General features: G+C 43.0%; 1 non-coding gene and 1 pseudogene across 1 annotated transcript; one reads left to right on the forward strand and one right to left on the reverse strand.

Annotated features, from left to right (window-relative positions):
- Nucleotide 1: 1 nt before the first annotated feature.
- On the forward strand, nucleotides 2-4596 carry LOC112670492 (homeobox protein NANOG-like; annotated as a pseudogene).
- Nucleotides 191-296, reverse strand: TRNAL-CAA (transfer RNA leucine (anticodon CAA)). The gene is made up of 2 exons: nucleotides 259-296; nucleotides 191-236 (listed from the first exon to the last, which is right to left on the reverse strand). It is a non-coding gene; the product is annotated as a tRNA-Leu (tRNA).
- Nucleotides 4597-16387: the final 11791 nt, after the last annotated feature.

Genomic DNA, 16387 nt, shown 5'->3' on the forward strand with positions numbered 1-16387 from the left:
GATGACGCGGTCGGAGGGGAAGTGCGCTTGGAGGACTTTGGGTGCCTCCCCAGGCCCTCGCCTCCGCACGCCCGCAGAAAGGGCTGCGGGAGGACTTCGGCGACCTCAGGGTCTCTCGGGGGCAAAAAGAATCGCCAGCAGTCCCTGGGATGGTGTGGGGGTCCTTCAGGAGACGCACACAAAAGGTCTGTGTCAGAAGTGGGATTCGAACCCACGCCTCTATTCAGAGACCAGAACACCCGCGGGGAAGGTGAGCACCTTGAGTCTGGCGCCTTAGACCACTCGGCCATCCTGACACCCGGCGGGGAGGCCGGCTGCGCTGCACCCGCTTCCTGGGCGACCGCCGCCTCCGCCGCGCAGGCCGCCCGCCCTGCACTTCCGAGGACCGCGCGGCCGCTCGGCGCCCGGCGGCCCGGCCGGGTCTTCCCGCAGGGAGTCCAGCGAGCCGCTCCGGCCCGGCGCCCTGGGTCCCCGGCACCGGAGGGCTCCGACCGCGGCCGGCGTGCACCCCGCGGGGGCAAGAACCCGGCTGCGCTGCCCCCCGCTCCCGCCGCCCTGCGCTCCCGGCTGGGCCTCTGCGGGTGGAGCACGGGAGACACGCGGGACGTCCTGGCGGCGGGGAGCGCGGGCGAGTCCGTGGTGACCCCGCACGCCCCGCGCCCCCGGCCCGCGCCCGCGCCCGCTCCCGCTCGCACCGCCGGCGCCGCAGATGATGCGGAGACACTATTAAAGAAAGCGATGACTGTAACCATCCGAGAAAAGGAGTCCTCACGCGTGACCCCTGTTGAAACTCTATCAGGAAGGCTTTTTCTTTTCTTTTCTTTTCTTTTTAATTTTATTTATTTATGATTGAGAGAGGCAGAGAGCCTGGCGCGGGACTCGATCCGGGGGCCCCGGGATCACAGCCTAGGCCGAAGGCAGGCGCTGAGCCCCTGAGCCGCCCAGGCATCCCCCGTTAGGGAGGCTTTAAAGGCGGCCGTCGTGACAGGTGTAGGGACCACTGCAACGGGGGCTGGCCCCGGCAGGGACAGAAGTCGGACTCCATTCAGAATACAACAAAGAAAAGTGAAGTTTTCTAGCTAAGGAACCGGGGGGGGGGGGGGGGGGGGGGGTCAGTGGATGGCAAAGGAGGCAGAGAAAACATCATCCAGGGTTAGGATTCTGGTTGCTGGATCTGACTCGGCCTGACACGATTCTTGCTGAAGGCAGCCCTGGATGATAAAGAGCACTTTGGGGAAGGGGGGGGTGAGGAACCCCATTGGATATCCAGGATGATCAGATATCAAGGATGGGAGATTCTGGCTAAATTTATTTAGCAGGAATCCTGCCAAAATTGGACAATGCAGAGACAAACATGGAAGTCCAAAAGTCAGGCCTAGTAGAAGAAAAAAAAAATCCAGGGAACACTTAAAGGAGTGCAAAGACAGCTAGCGTGCTTTAGCGGCCAGTGGGGAGGCCCCACTCCCCTGCTCCAGACTGCATCCCATTCAGTCCTTCATTCATTCACTGAGTCTTTACTGAGGGTCCCCTGAAAATACAGCAGTGAACGAACACAGAAGCCCTTGCCCTGGAAAACTGCTAGTGGGGGGAACAATCTGCACAAACAAATATATATGCTGGAGGAACAAGAGTAGGGTAGTGGGATAGCAGGTTGTATTTTTACACCGCCTTGGTCAAGTGAGTCCTGCTGAGGTGATTTGCTAAAATAATTTCATTTTAAAGATTTATTTATTTACGATAGACATAGAGAGAGAGGCAGAGACACAGGAGGAGGGAGAAGCAGGCTCCATGCCGGGAGCCTGAGACGGGACTTGATTCCAGGACTCCAGGATCGCGCCTTGGGCCAAAGGCAAGTGCCAAACCGCTGAGCCACCCAGGGATCCCTAAAATAATTTTAAAAAGCAAAACAGGGACGCCTGGGTGGCTCAGCGGTTGAGCGTCTGCCTTCAGCCCAGGGCGTGATCCTGGGATCCCGGGATTGAGTCCCACGTCGGGCTCCCTGCATGGAGTCTGCTTCTCTCTCTGCCTGTGTTTCTGTGTCTCTCATGAAAAAATAAATAAAATCTTAAAAAAAAAAAATAAAAAGCAAAACAGGTGACTCTCACGCAAATATATGATGCACCCCTGTCAAGAGTTTATTCAGTTCATTTATGAGGGGCCCCGAATGTTGTTGCAATAACCAATTCAAATGAGATATTCAAGAGATTTTTTTTTTAATAATCAGTCAACCAAAGGAATGTTGAAAAAAGATTGCTAACAGATGGAAGGGAGGTTAATATCCTAAAGATAGGTAATAAACTATGATACTTAAAGTTATGATTTCTACTTTGGGGTAATTTTTATTTTTTACTTATTTATTTTTTACCAGACAGAAATCAGGGGCATCTCTTGACATGTTTTATTTGTATTGCTATAAACAGGACTCTCTGGCCTTGCTCTCACACAGAAACCGTATGCATTGCGATCAGTTTCCCACAAATTAACCTCTATACCTGCAGAATTATAAAATAGCCAACTCAGTCAAAGGTGCCCATGGAATCAGTTCACCCCCAAAAGGTCTGCTAGGCAATGCTAAGCACTCCACTGTTAGGACACCTAGCATCCAAAAGGACAAGAGCTGGACAGAAGTTAAGCCGTACAAACAGATTTTATTCAGGAACTATTGCAGTAGGGGATAGGAAACCTCATCTAGAACTGGGCTCGATTCCAAATATAGCAAGGACAAGCAAGGATTTATAGTCAAGGAACAGAATGAGAGTCAGTGGATGGAAAATGAGAAGAGAGGAGAAGGGAGACTTGCTATACTGAGCTAACAGGGTTTCTGCTAAAGGCAGGCCAGCCATGAGATAGCACCTGGAGGATGGTGGGGGATGAGGAATTTGATGAGATAGGGAGGGTGATTAGATATCAAGGATGGAGGGATTCTCGATAAACTGACCTAGCAGAATTGTTAAAATTAGACTCTGTGGCTATGGGCAAACTAAGGTTCTGTGGCCCCAGTTTTCCTGTTCCCCACCCAGTCTGGACAACCAGGCAGCTAGCTACCTTTTGCCTTACAATAGCCTTGCAGTGAGTGTGGCTTCTAGCTCCGGCCCAGTGCCCATCTTGCCCCAAAGCACCAATTGTAGGAACTCTTCAATGCCTGAGATTTATGGTTCTAAAGAAAATTATGCACCCTTGCAAATATCAGCTGCTGAGAACCTCACATGGAGACCATCTCTCCTTTTCCTTCCTCCATGGATTTGCTTATTCAGGCCAGCCCTGATTCTTTCTAGTAAAACTAGTGAATCACTACCCACTTCTGTAGAGAGCACAGTGAAGAAGGAAGTTATGGCCCAAGGCAAGAAAGAGAAGATGTTCTCTCAGACCCAGCTATATGTACTCAATGACAGATTTCAGAGACAGAAATACCTCAGTTTCCAGCAGATGGGAGAACTTTCTAGCCTCCTGAACCTTAGCTATAAGCAGGTGAAGACCTGGTTCCAGAACCAGAGGATGAAATGACGGTGGTAGCAGAAAAACAACAACGTAAGAGTCGCAGGATAGAACGGTGTGTCTCGTAATAGCTCAGCGACTACAGAACACCCAGGCTTCTACTCCTATCACCGGGGATTCCTGATGCAGACTTCTGGAAACCTTCCAGTATGGAGCAACCAGGCCTGTAATAACCCAGGTGGGAGCAACCAGACCTGGAAAAGCCAGTCCTGGAGCAACTGTTCCTGGAATAGTCAGATCTGGTGCTCCCAAGCCTGGAACAACCAACTGTGGAGAAGAATCCCTGCTGCCCCAGATCCAGTTCCAGCAAGATTTTGTCAGCCATGTGGAGTCCATCTTAGAAAGCTGCTGGGGAAAGCCGTAAGAGAGCAAACTGTCAAGTATTCTAGTACACAGCAGATGGTGGATCTTTCTCAAAGTACTCTGTGACTATATAGCCTGAAGATGTGTGACAATGAATCTATGAATCAGTCTCAATTGGTGCTGTGTTACTTCTCTGAAGATTTGTCTTTTAGGTCCTGGATCTCTGCCTTGATGTTCCGTTTCCCTTTATGCTCATTGTGTCCACTGCGGAGGGGTGGGGGGGGTTGGGGCTTGCTTAGAGTCTAATCAGAGAGGTTTCAGTAGATCAGCTACTGTGCACAACATGATAAAAGATGTTTCTGGTTGTAGATAACTAGATAGGATACTAGCTTGAATATCTTTGGGTTCTAGAATCTAACTTCAAGAATAGGAAGTATAAGTGATGAATCACTAAATTCCACTCCTGAAACCAATACTCACTATATGTTAATTAACTTGAATAAAAAATAGAATAGGAAGTAAAAGCACAGAGATGTATGATGGATTATCCTTGTTTTCTGAGATTGAGAGGTTTTACTTGTTGATGACCTCAGTTGTTCCAGTGCTGTTTTTACTACAACTCCTAATTTGAAAACAAAAACAAAAACAAAACAAAACAAAAAACCCTCCTAATTTGTTCATTATTCTAGTCTTTGTAGAAAGAGGCTTTATATTTCAATGCATCATGATAATAATACCAGTTGACTGGTTGGTTTATAGGTTTAAGTACAAATAAATAAAATACCCACTTTACCTTTATTTTTATTTTTTTAAAGATTTTATTTATTTGAGGGAGAGAGATCACGAGCAGGGGGAAGGGCAAAGGGAGAAGCAGACTCTCTGCTGAGCAGGGAGCCCAATGCAGGGTTCCATCTCAGGACTCTGGGATCATGACCTGAGCCAAAGGCACTGCACCATTCAGGCGTCCTCTCCACTTTACCTTAAAAAATAATTAGACTCTGCTAGAATAGACATGGAAGCCCAAGGTCAAGGCCTGCCTGAAAAAAGGGCTCGAAGTGTTACTGAACCAAAGTGGGCCTGCCCCCCCAGTTAGTTACAGATAGAGATTACAGCAGGTGAAGTTGCCTTACGAGGCCATCTTTACTTGTACAGATAAGGAGATCACAGGGAATAATTTCCAAAGCTGTGTCTCGGGAAACCAGGGAACACAGGCTCCTTTAGGGTTGGGATGAATATGCAGAAGGGAATTTTAACTTTATAATGAGGCTGAAGAGATTGTTGGTCCCTCCTCCGGTACTTTCTGATTCATCTGGGCAGGCTCTCCCTCAAATGTTTCTTTCTCTGTTCCTGTAGTTTGTTACCTTGTCTCTGAAGCTAAGACTGACAGCTAGATAGAAGCTTCTAGTGGTTTAGTTTCTAAAAGGAAGATTGGCACTTCAACAAAAGCTCCTACTAGAAATTTCCTGAGTTCAGGGGGTCGGGCTTTAATGAGAGGAGCCTAAGTAAGTTAAGTCAGGGAGAGTGTTTATCAGTAGTTATCTATGTTGTCTATTTACAAGTTTTGGAGAATCATTTCTTATCACACTGATAAGACTGACTGAAGGGAAGACATGAGTGTGAGGACACAGGGAATGGTGTTTTCAATAATGCTTATGATACTATCCAACTTCTGTGGTGGCCGCTTGGCCTTCATGACCTTTAGGCCAGCTTGACCCCACTTCGCAGTCTCCCATGTGCCCCAGGGAGCTAACCGCCTTTCCTTAACATGTTCAATCTGCCTTCATTCCCACTGCCATGGCCAGAGAAAGCCCTGCTCTACCTGGGCACCTGCATGCAGCAGAGAAGCTTACATTCCAGTAGAGAAAGACCTAGAATAAACAAGATAAATATGGGAGTGATAAATATATGACAAAAAACTAAAGCAGAGAAAGAAAGGTAGAGAGAGATGCAGGTGATGAGGAAGGCCTCTCAGGATGTGCCTTTTGAACAGAAATTTGAAGACAGTCAAGGAGCAACCAGATGAAGTATCTGGGGCCAGAGGGCTTCCGGGAAATGGAAGAACAAATAGAAAGGCCAACAAAGGAGACACAAAAGTACAGCTGGAACTGGGTGAGAGGGACTGGTGCCACCTGTAGAATGACTTCATTGAGCAAAGAGGACAGTTTTGAGCCAAGCTGCGGTAAGGTATGGCCTGCTTTCTGATGATGCCTTGGCTACTGCATAGGGAATAGACATTTGGGTGCAAGCAAATGTGAAGCAGAGAGAGCAACTGAGAGGCCACTACAGGGCTCCGTGACTAAACAGTGCGGCAGCGAGCCAAGCAGTGACAGGAGAGTGGACTTCTGGATACATTTTGTTTGTTTTGTTTTGTTTTGTTTTTCTTAAGATTTTATTTATTTATTCATAGAGACAGACAGAGAGAGAGAGAGAGAGAGAGAGAGAGGCAGAGACACAGGCAGAGGGAGAAGCAGGCCCCATGCAGGGAACCCAATGTGGGACTCAATCCTGGGTCTCAAGGATCACACCCCAGGGCTGCCAGCAGTGCTAAACCGCTGCGCCACCAGGGCTGCCCTTCTGGATACATTTTGAAGGCCAACAGCATTTTTGATGTTGTCAACACAAAATGAACAAATTTTGTGGAATTTCTAATTAAGAAAAAAAAGAAAGGAAGAGGCTTATTTGAGCCCAAGTTAGGACAGCTGCTCAGGGTGTGCGGTCTTCACAAAGAAGAGAGAGCCCTGGGGGAAAATATTAGGAGCAGAGCTGTACATGTTTTAACACAAAGAGTTACAAATCGGGGGCTTGGGAAGATGGCAGAGTAAGAGGACCCTGAGCTCACCCAATCCCACGTTCACAGCTAGATATCATCCACATCCAACTCACTAAACCTGGAAGTGATCCAAAGACTGATAGAACAAACTCCACCACTAAATATAGAGAAGCTGCATCTGATACGAAGGTTACGAAGGTCAGAAAAGTGGAGGGAGACTGTCCCCAGGAGGGAGGAGCTGCACACATGGAGAGGGCAGAGAAATGGGCTTTCACCCCAGGAAGCTCACATGGGGAAGACTAATCCCCATAACATTTTGGCTTTAAAAACCAGAGGGGGCTGGGATGCCTGGGTGACTCAGCAGTTGAGCATCTGCCAGCTCAGGGTATGATCTGGGGGTCCGGGATCAAGTCCTGCATTGGGCTCCCTGCAAGAAGCCTGCTTCTCCCTCTGCCTATGTCTCTGCCTCTGTGTGTGTGTGTGTGTGTGTGTGTGTGTCATGAATAAATAAAATCTTTTAAAAAAGAAAAAATTTGGAAAGACTACAAATATATGGAAGTTAAACTAGATGCTACTAAACAATGAATGGGTCAATTAGGATATCAAAGAAGAAAAAAAGTACATGGAAACAAATGAAAATAAAAATACAATGCTCAAACCCTTTGAGATGCAGCAAAAGAGGTTCTAAGAAGGAAGTTTATAGCAATACAGGCTTACCTTAATAAGCAAGAAACACCTCAAATAACCTAACCTTACACTTAAAGGAGCTAGAAAAAGAACAACAAACAAAACCTAAAACCAGCAAAAGGAAGGAAATAATAAATATTGGGGCACAAATAAATGATAGAGAAACTAAAAAAAAAAATTTGAACATCCATATGCCAACAATTTGGATAATGTAGAACAAATAGGTAAATTCCTAGGAACATATATACTACCCACACTGAAACGTGAAGAAATAGAAAATTTAGACAGACTGATTAACCAGCAAAGAAATTGAGTCAGTGATCAAAAACTCCCAACAAAAGTCATCAAAGATGATACGAAGAAGTGAAAAAACATTCCATGCTCATGGGTCGGAAGAACAAATATTGTTAAAATGTCTAAACTACTCAAATTAGTGTATGTATTTCATGAAACCTCTACCAAAATACCACTAGTTTTTTTCACAGAGCTACAACAAACAATCCTAAAGTTTGCGTGGAACCAAACTTTAGGACTCTTAAGAGTCCTAAAGACTCTAAAGAGCCAAAGCCATCTTCGAAAAAGAAAGTCAAGCTGGAGGTATCACAATTCCAGACTTCAAGCTGTATTGTAAAGCTATATTCATCAATATAGTATGGTACTGGCACAAAAGTAGACACATGGATCAATAGAATAGGATAGAAAACTCAGAATAAACACACAACTATGTGGATAATTAATATTTCACAAAGCAGGCAAGAATATCCAACAGGGAAAAGATAGTCTCTTTTCTAAATGGTGGTGGGAAAATTGGACAGCCACATGCAGAAGAATGAAACTGGGTCTCTTTCTTACAGCATACACAAAAATAAATTAGAAATGGATTAAAAACCTAAAAGTGAGACCTAAAACCATCAAAATCCTAGAAGAGAGCCCAGGGAGTAACCTTTCGGTCGTTAGCTGTAGCAACTTCTTTCTAGATATATCTCCTGAAGGAAAGGGAAACAAAAGCAAAAATAAACTATTGGGACTCCATCAAGATAAAAAATTATCTGCACAATGAAGGAAACCTCAACAAAACTAACAGGCAATCTACAGAATGGGAAAAGATATTTTCAAAGGACATATCCAATAAAGGTCTGATATCCAAAACGTATAAAGAACTTACAAAACTCAACACTCAACAAACAAGCCAATTCAAAAATAGGCAGAAGACATGAACAGACATTTCTCCAAAGGAGACACCCGGTTGAACAATAGACACATGAAAAAATGATCATCATCACTTATCACCAGGATGATGCAAATCAAAGCTACAATGAGTTATCACTTTACATCTATCAAAAGGGCTAAAATTAGCAACACAAGAAACAATAGTATTGGAAGGGATATGGAAAAAAAGGAAGCCTCGTGCAGGATTGATGGTGATGCTAACGGTGCAGCCATTGTCGAAAACAGTATGGAGATTTCTCAAAAACTTAAAAATAGAAATACCTAAGATCCAGCAATTGACTACTATTTACCCAAAGAGTAAAAAACACCACTGATTCAAGGTGATATATGCACCCTTATGCTTATAGCAGCATTGTTTACAATAGTCAAGCTATGGGAGCAGCCCAAGTGTCCATCGATAAATGAATGGATAAAGAATATATAGCATAGGGACGCCTGGGTGCCTTAGCAGTTGAACGTCTGCCTTTGGCTGGGGGCGGGGGGTGATCCTGGGGTTCCGAGATCGAGTCCCACATTGGGCTCCCTGCAGGGACCCTGCTTCTCCCTCTGCCTGTGTCTCTGCCTCTCTCTCTCTCTGTGTCTCTCATAATAAATAAATAAAATATTTTTAAAAAGAATATATAGTATATATATATGTATATATATATATACACACACACACACAATGGAATATTACTCATCCATAAAAAGAATAAGATCTTGCAATTTGCAATGATGTGGATGGAGCTAGAGATTACAATGCTAAGTAAAGAGAATGACAAATTTCATATGATTATACTTATATGTGGGATATAAGAAACCAAACAAGCAAATGGAAAAAAATAAGAGAGAGGAGGACAAAAGAAGAATAGATTCTCAAATACAGAGAACAAACTGATGGTTACCAGAGGGGAGGGGTGGGGAATTGGTAAAATACGTGATGGGAATTAAAGAATGCACTTTTGGTGATGAGCACAGGGTGATGTGGAAATGTTGAATTACTTTGCTGTACACCTGAAACTTCTATAATACTGTATGCTAACTAATTGGAATTATTTTTTTTCTTTTTTTTTTTTTTACTAATTGGAATTAAAATAAGAACCTAAAAGCATCTTAATTATTTGTTTAACCAAAGTGGCCATAAGAGATTCTATTGAAAGTTGTATAGTTGTTAGGAAAACTTAGCTCCATGAATATTGAGAAGTTTTCGTTTTCTTAATTAAGAACCTGATAAAAACAAATACATAAACCTTGTATTTCTGGGCATATTGGAAAAAATTGTTTATAATTTTTTATCAAAAGCACACCTATAATCCAAGAAGACTTAGTTTTTTACAGAGCAAAAAGGCAAATTTTAATTTTATACCATCGTACTTTTAAAACTCACTTATTACAATCTTAGTCCTGACTGGATATAAAATTCTTTTTCAAAAATGCCCCTTTATAAATCTTTTATAAGTTTTTCTTTCATTTAGATTTTATCCTAAGTTTTCCTCACTAAATAACTAGTCACATTTCAGGACAAAATTATTTTTTTCCGTAAGGAAAAATGGATTTTCATTCTCTATATGTTTTTGACATATCTCTTGGTTTATCATTTTCCAGAAGTCTCAATTACATTGGCAGACTTTTAAATCTTAGAAATCTTAGTCTCCAGTGAAAACTAAATAGTGACCTATAATAGTGACTGTCTATTTTTTTAATAGTTTCACAGGTAGAATTTAGTGATTCATCAGTTGTACATAACACCAAATGTTCATAACATCAAGTGCCTTCCTTAATGCCCATCACCCAATCATTTACCACCCCCACTTTCCCTCCAGCAACCCTCAGTTTGTTTCCTAGAGTTCAACCTCTCTTATGGTTTGCCCCCTTCTCAATTTTCATCTTATTTTTGTTTTCCTTCCCTTCCCCTATGTTCATCTGTTTTGTTTCTTAAGTTCCACATATGAGTGAAATCATATGGTATTTGTCTTTTTTTTTTTTTAATTTTTATTTATTTATGATAGTCACAGAGAGAGAGAGAGAGAGAGGCAGAGACACAGGCAGAGGGAGAAGCAGGCTCCATGCACCGGGAGCCTGATGTGGGATTCGATCCCGGGTCTCCAGGATCGCGCCTCAGGCCAAAGGCAGGTGCCAAACCGCTGCGCCACCCAGGGATCCCGGTATTTGTCTTTTTCTTACTGACTTATTTCAGTTAGCATAATACCTTCTGATTTCATCCACATTGTTGCAAATTGTAAGATTTCATTCTTTTTAATGGGAGAGTAATAGTCCATTATATATATGTCTCACCTATTCTTTATACATTTATCTATCAGGGAACATCTGGGCTCTTTCCATATTTTAGCTCTTATGGACATTGCTGCTATAAACCTTGGGGTGCATGTGCACATTTGAATCATGATGTTTGTATCCTTTGGATAAATTCCTAGTAGTGCAGTTGCTAGGTTGTAGAGTAGCTCTATTTTTCATTTTTTGAGGAAAACCCATACTGTGTTTCAGAGTGGCTACACCAGTTTGTATTCCCACCAAGATCATAAGAGCCTCATTCTCCACATCCTTGATACCATCTGTTGTTTCCTGTATTGTTAATTTTAGTCATTCTGACTGGCATGAGGGGATATCTGTGGGTTTGATTTGTATTTCCCTGACGATGATTTATGTTGACCATTTTCTCATGTTTTTGGTGGCCATTTGCGTGTCTTCTTTGGAAAAAAATGTCCTAACATGGCTTCTGCCCATTTTGCAATTGGATTCTTGGTTATTTGGGTGTTGAGTTTGAATAAGTCCTTCGTAGATTTCCATACCAATCCTTTATCAGATAGATCATTTGCAAATGTGATCTGTCATTTGCAAACATCTTCTCTCATTCAATAGGTTGCCTTTTTGTTTTGTTGACCATTTCCTTTGCTCTGCAAGTGCTTTTTATCTTGACAAAGTCACAGTAGTTTATTTTTGGTTTTGTCTTCCTTGCCTTTGGAGATGTGTCTAGCAAGAAGGTGCTGCGGCTGAGGTCACACTGGGGCCTAGACTTGCTATTTTCAGCTGGCTTCCCCACTCTGATGCCTGGGAGCTTTGCCATATTCAGGCTCTCCTGTTCTTCCTGTGACCCCAGGGACCCTGAGATCATGCTGCCACACCTGGGATTCCTGCCCCACATTGCCACCTGAGCACCTTTAAGCCTGGGACATCCCCCACCATTGCAGACATCTAAAAGTTCGGATTTCATGTTCCACTGCTTATAATACTTGGTGGTAGCCTCCTTAGGCTGGGTCCCTCCCCTCCCCAGATCCTCTGATATATGGCTCCTGATTCACATCTCTGCACCTTCAAACTCCCAAGAAGTGGTTGCTTTTCTACTTGTAGAGTTGTAGCATTTCTTTTCTCAGATCTCCAATTGGTTTTGCAGGTGTTCAGAATGATTTGATAACTATCTAGCTGAATTCCAAGGACCAGATGAACTTAGGGTCCCCTACTTCTCTACCATGTTAACCTTAAAGCATAACCTATTTGTCTTAACAATTCCCCTGGAATGATGTGGAGGGGAGGGAGCCCTGATCACAACGAGAGGAGTGAGAGGGAAAGAAAGAGAGCAGCTTGTGCAGGGGATTTGCTCAAGAAAAACTCTCCCCCAAAACCATTCACTGGGAAAGGACTACCAAAAGTTGTTATCAACAGCATAGGTTAAAGTCTGAAGTTTTAAAAGTCTGCACCATCACCGGAGTCCTTGCTGATGGGCTTAGTGGTCCTTCTGTGGGCAAGGAAGACAGAGGCCCAGGTGCAGATGGCATGGTCTGAGCATCCCCTGGGTTGATGCAAAGAAACAGTTCTCCTTCTTGGAGTGCATTTGGGAAGAGTGGCATGGCCTCTTCAGGGACAAAATAGATGGCCATCACCAATGTACTTCCCTATTCTTTAGCATAGGAACAGAGACACCTGCTGAGGGTGGCAAATCTTGGTGTCAGCTTTTGATGTGCTTTACCATAAACTCTGAAGTGCTGCATGATCATGGGACCGCTTTTCTGGGACAAATTAGCACTAGCTACAGCATGGTGAGACCCTCTTCCAGAAGATCAGTGTAGGTGCATAACACACTGGGTCCCTCACATTTGGACTTTTGACACCTAACCACGCACCTAAGATAAAACACAGGAGAACTGTGCTGCTTGGCAGGCAGACAGCTTGGACACGGATAGGGTGATGGCAGGGATATGATGGAAACTAGGGACACAGGAAGGGAGATTCTTCACTCTACTGTGAGGGCTCACTTAAGAGTGGTGGGCGGTGGGTGAGAATTCTCTGCTTTGGGGAAAAAGAGTAGAGCAATACCATTCCTCCCACTCCCCACCCCACCCCCCATTAGCACTTGACAGACTTCAGTGAACCACACAGCGCCTCCAGTGGAGACTGCAGCCACTTAAACCGCATGCTGACACTGTGTGCCCTGCAGGAGCATCTTTATGTGGGCAAGTGTGCCTGAGAATTAGTACAGCAGGGTCCCTCCCCGAGAAGACCAGCACAAACCCCTCACATGCACTAAATCTACTGTTCATAGAGTGCTGCAAAGCTTCAGCTCTAGGGGAAATAGGATCTAGCATCTTTTAACAAGCCAACCAAAACACACCTAGTTAAATCTTGCCACACAGAAGATCCAAACACTCCCTACTGCAGGAGAAACTCTGCAGAGGACAACCCTGAGAGAAAGAGCAGCCAAAACACGACAGCAGAGTGCACATTCTGAAACACCTCCTGAAGCACCAGACCTAAGGCAGTATAGGACTTCCTTTTAATATAGTCATTACTCTCAGCAGTGGGAATATAACAGGCCTTTCTAACACACACACACACACACACACACACACACACAACACCTTAGCAAAATGACAAGACAGAGGAATTCATGACAAAAGAAAGAACAGAAAGAGGTCATAGCCAGGAATCTAATCAAAACAAGTAATATGCCTGAATCAGAATTTAAAATAATAATCATAAAGATATTACGGGCTTAAGAAAAGTAGAGAAGACACCAGAGAATCCCTCACTGTGAAGATACAGGAACTAAAACCCAGTCAGGCCAAAAAAAAACAAAAACAAAAACAAAAAAACAAAAAAAACTATAACCAAGATGCAAAACTGACTGCATTCTATGACAACAGGATGGAGGAAGCAGAGGAGTGAATCAGTGTATAGAAGAGAAAAGAGAAGGGATCCAAATACCTGAAATCACAAATGAAAAAGGAGGAGATATCACAACCAACACCACAGAAATATAAATAATTATCAGAGACTATTATGAGCAATTATATACCAACATTTTTGGCAACCTGGAAGAAATGGATACATTCTTAGAAACATATATTCTACCAAAACTGAAACAGTAGGAAATAGAATATTTGAACAGACCCACAATCAACAAAGAAATTGAATCAGTAATCAAAAATCTCCCAACGAACAAAATTCCCAGGACAGGTGTCTTCTCAGAGGAATTCTACAAGACATTTAAAGATGACTGTTCTTCTCAAACTGTCCTAAGAAATAGGAAGAGGAAGGAAAGCTTCCAAACTCATTCTTCAAGGCCAGTATTACCTTGATTCCAAAACCAGACAAAAACTCCCCTAAAAAGGAGAATTACAGGCCAATATCGCTGATGAACATCATGCAAAAATTCTCAACAAGCTACTAGCAAATCAAAAGCAACAGTACATTAAAAGTATTATTCACCACGATCAAGTGGGATTTATTCCTGGTCTGAAAGGGTGATTCAATATTCACAAATCAATCAATGCAATAAACCACATTAATAAAAGAAAGGATAAGAATCATATGATCTTCAGGGTGCCTGGATGGCTCAGTTGGTTAAGCATCTGCTTTCAGCTCAGGTCATGATCTCAGGGTCCTGGGAGAGAGCCATGTGTCTGGCTCCCTGCTTGGCAGGGAGCTAGCTTCTTCCTTTCCCTTCATGCTCTCTCTCTCTCAAATAAATAAATAAATAAATAAATAAATAAATAAATAAATAAATAAAATCTTTTTAAAAAAATGATTCCCACAATAGATGCAGAAAAAACACTTCAGAAAATACAGCATTCATTCTTGATAAAAACCTTCATCAAAAAAAAAAAAAAAACCTTCATCAGAGTAGGGACAGAAGGAACATACCTCAACATTATAAAGGCCATATATGAAAGACCCACAGCTAATATTGTCCTCAATGGGGAAAACTGAGAGCTTCTCCCTTAAGGTCAGGAACAAAACAGGGATGTCCACTCTCCTCATTGTTATTTAACATAGTCCTGGAAGTCTTAGCCTCAGCAATCAGACAACAAAGAGAGATACAAGGCAACCAAATAAGCCAGGAAGAAATCAAACTGTCACTATTTGCAAATGACATGATGCTCTCTGCAGAAAACCTGAAAGACTCCATCAAAAACTTGCTAGATGTGATACATGTATTTAACCAAGTCTCAGGATATAAAATCAATGTTCAGAAATCTGTTACATTTCTATAAACCAATAATCAAGCAGCAGAAAGACAAATGAAGGAATTGATCCTATTTACAATTGCACCAAAAATCATAAGATACCTAGGAATAAACCTAACCAAAGAGGTTAAAGATCTGTACGCTGAAAACTATAGAACACTCATGAAAGAACAAATATTGCTAAAATGTCTATACTAAGCAAAACAATCTACACATTTAATGCAATCCTTATCAAAATAGCATTTTTCAGCAGAGCTAGAACAAACAATCCTAGCATTTGTTTGGACCACAAAAGATCCCGAATAACAAAGGAACCTCAAAAAGGAAAGTAAAGCTGGATGCATGACAATTCCAGACTTGAAGTTGTGTTACAAAGCTGTAGTCATCAAGATAGTACGGTACTGGGATCCCTGGGTGGCGCAGCGGTTTAGCGCCTGCCTTTGGCCCAGGGCGCGATCCTGGAGACCCGGGATCGAATCCCACGTCGGGCTCCCGGTGCATGGAGCCTGCTTCTCCCTCTGCCTGTGTCTCTGCCTCTCTCTCTCTCTCTCTCTCTCTCTCTCTCTGTGACTATCATAAATAAATAAAAATTACAAAATATAGTATGGTACTGACTGTGAAGCAGACACATAGATCAATGAGACCGAATAGAAAATCCAGAAATGGACCCACAACTATATGATCAACTAATCTTTGACAAAGCAGGGAAGAATATCTGATGGAAAAATGACAGTCTCTTCAACAAATGTTGCTGGGAAAAGAATGAGTGAAGCTGGACATTTCTTACACCGTACACAAAAATAAGCTCAAAATGGATGGAAGATCTAAATGTGGGACAGGAAACTCTCAGAATTCTAGAGAACACAGGGACCAACCTCCTTGACCTACGCAGTAGCAACTTCTTAGTATAGACCTCTCCAGAGGCAAGAGAAACAAAAGTAAAAATGAACTATTGAAACTAACAAGATAAGAAGCTTCTGCAAGGGATCCCTGGGTGGCGCAGCGGTTTAGCACCTGCCTTTGGCCCAGGGCGCGATCCTGGAGACCCAGGATCGAATCCCACGTCGGGCTCCCGGTGCATGGAGCCTGCTTCTCCCTCTGCCTGTGTCTCTGCCTCTCTCTCTCTCACTGTGTGCCTATCATAAATAAATAAAATTAAAAAAAAAAAAAAAAAAGAAGCTTCTGCAAAGGAAACAGTCAACAAAACTAAAAGGCAGCCTATGGAATGGGAGAAGATATTTGAAAATGACATATCTGACAAAGAGTTACTGTCAAAATTACATGAAGAACTTACTAAACTCAATACCCAAAAAACAAATAATCCAGTTAAGTAATTGGCAGAAGACATGAATAGACTCCCCCTCCCCCCAAAAAAAGACATCCAGGTGGCTAACATTGAAAAGATGCTCAACGATCAACATCACTCATCATCAGGGAAATA

Source organism: Canis lupus, chromosome 16 (genome assembly GCF_003254725.2).
Source record: "Canis lupus dingo isolate Sandy chromosome 16, ASM325472v2, whole genome shotgun sequence".
Taxonomy (NCBI): Eukaryota; Metazoa; Chordata; class Mammalia; order Carnivora; family Canidae; genus Canis; species Canis lupus.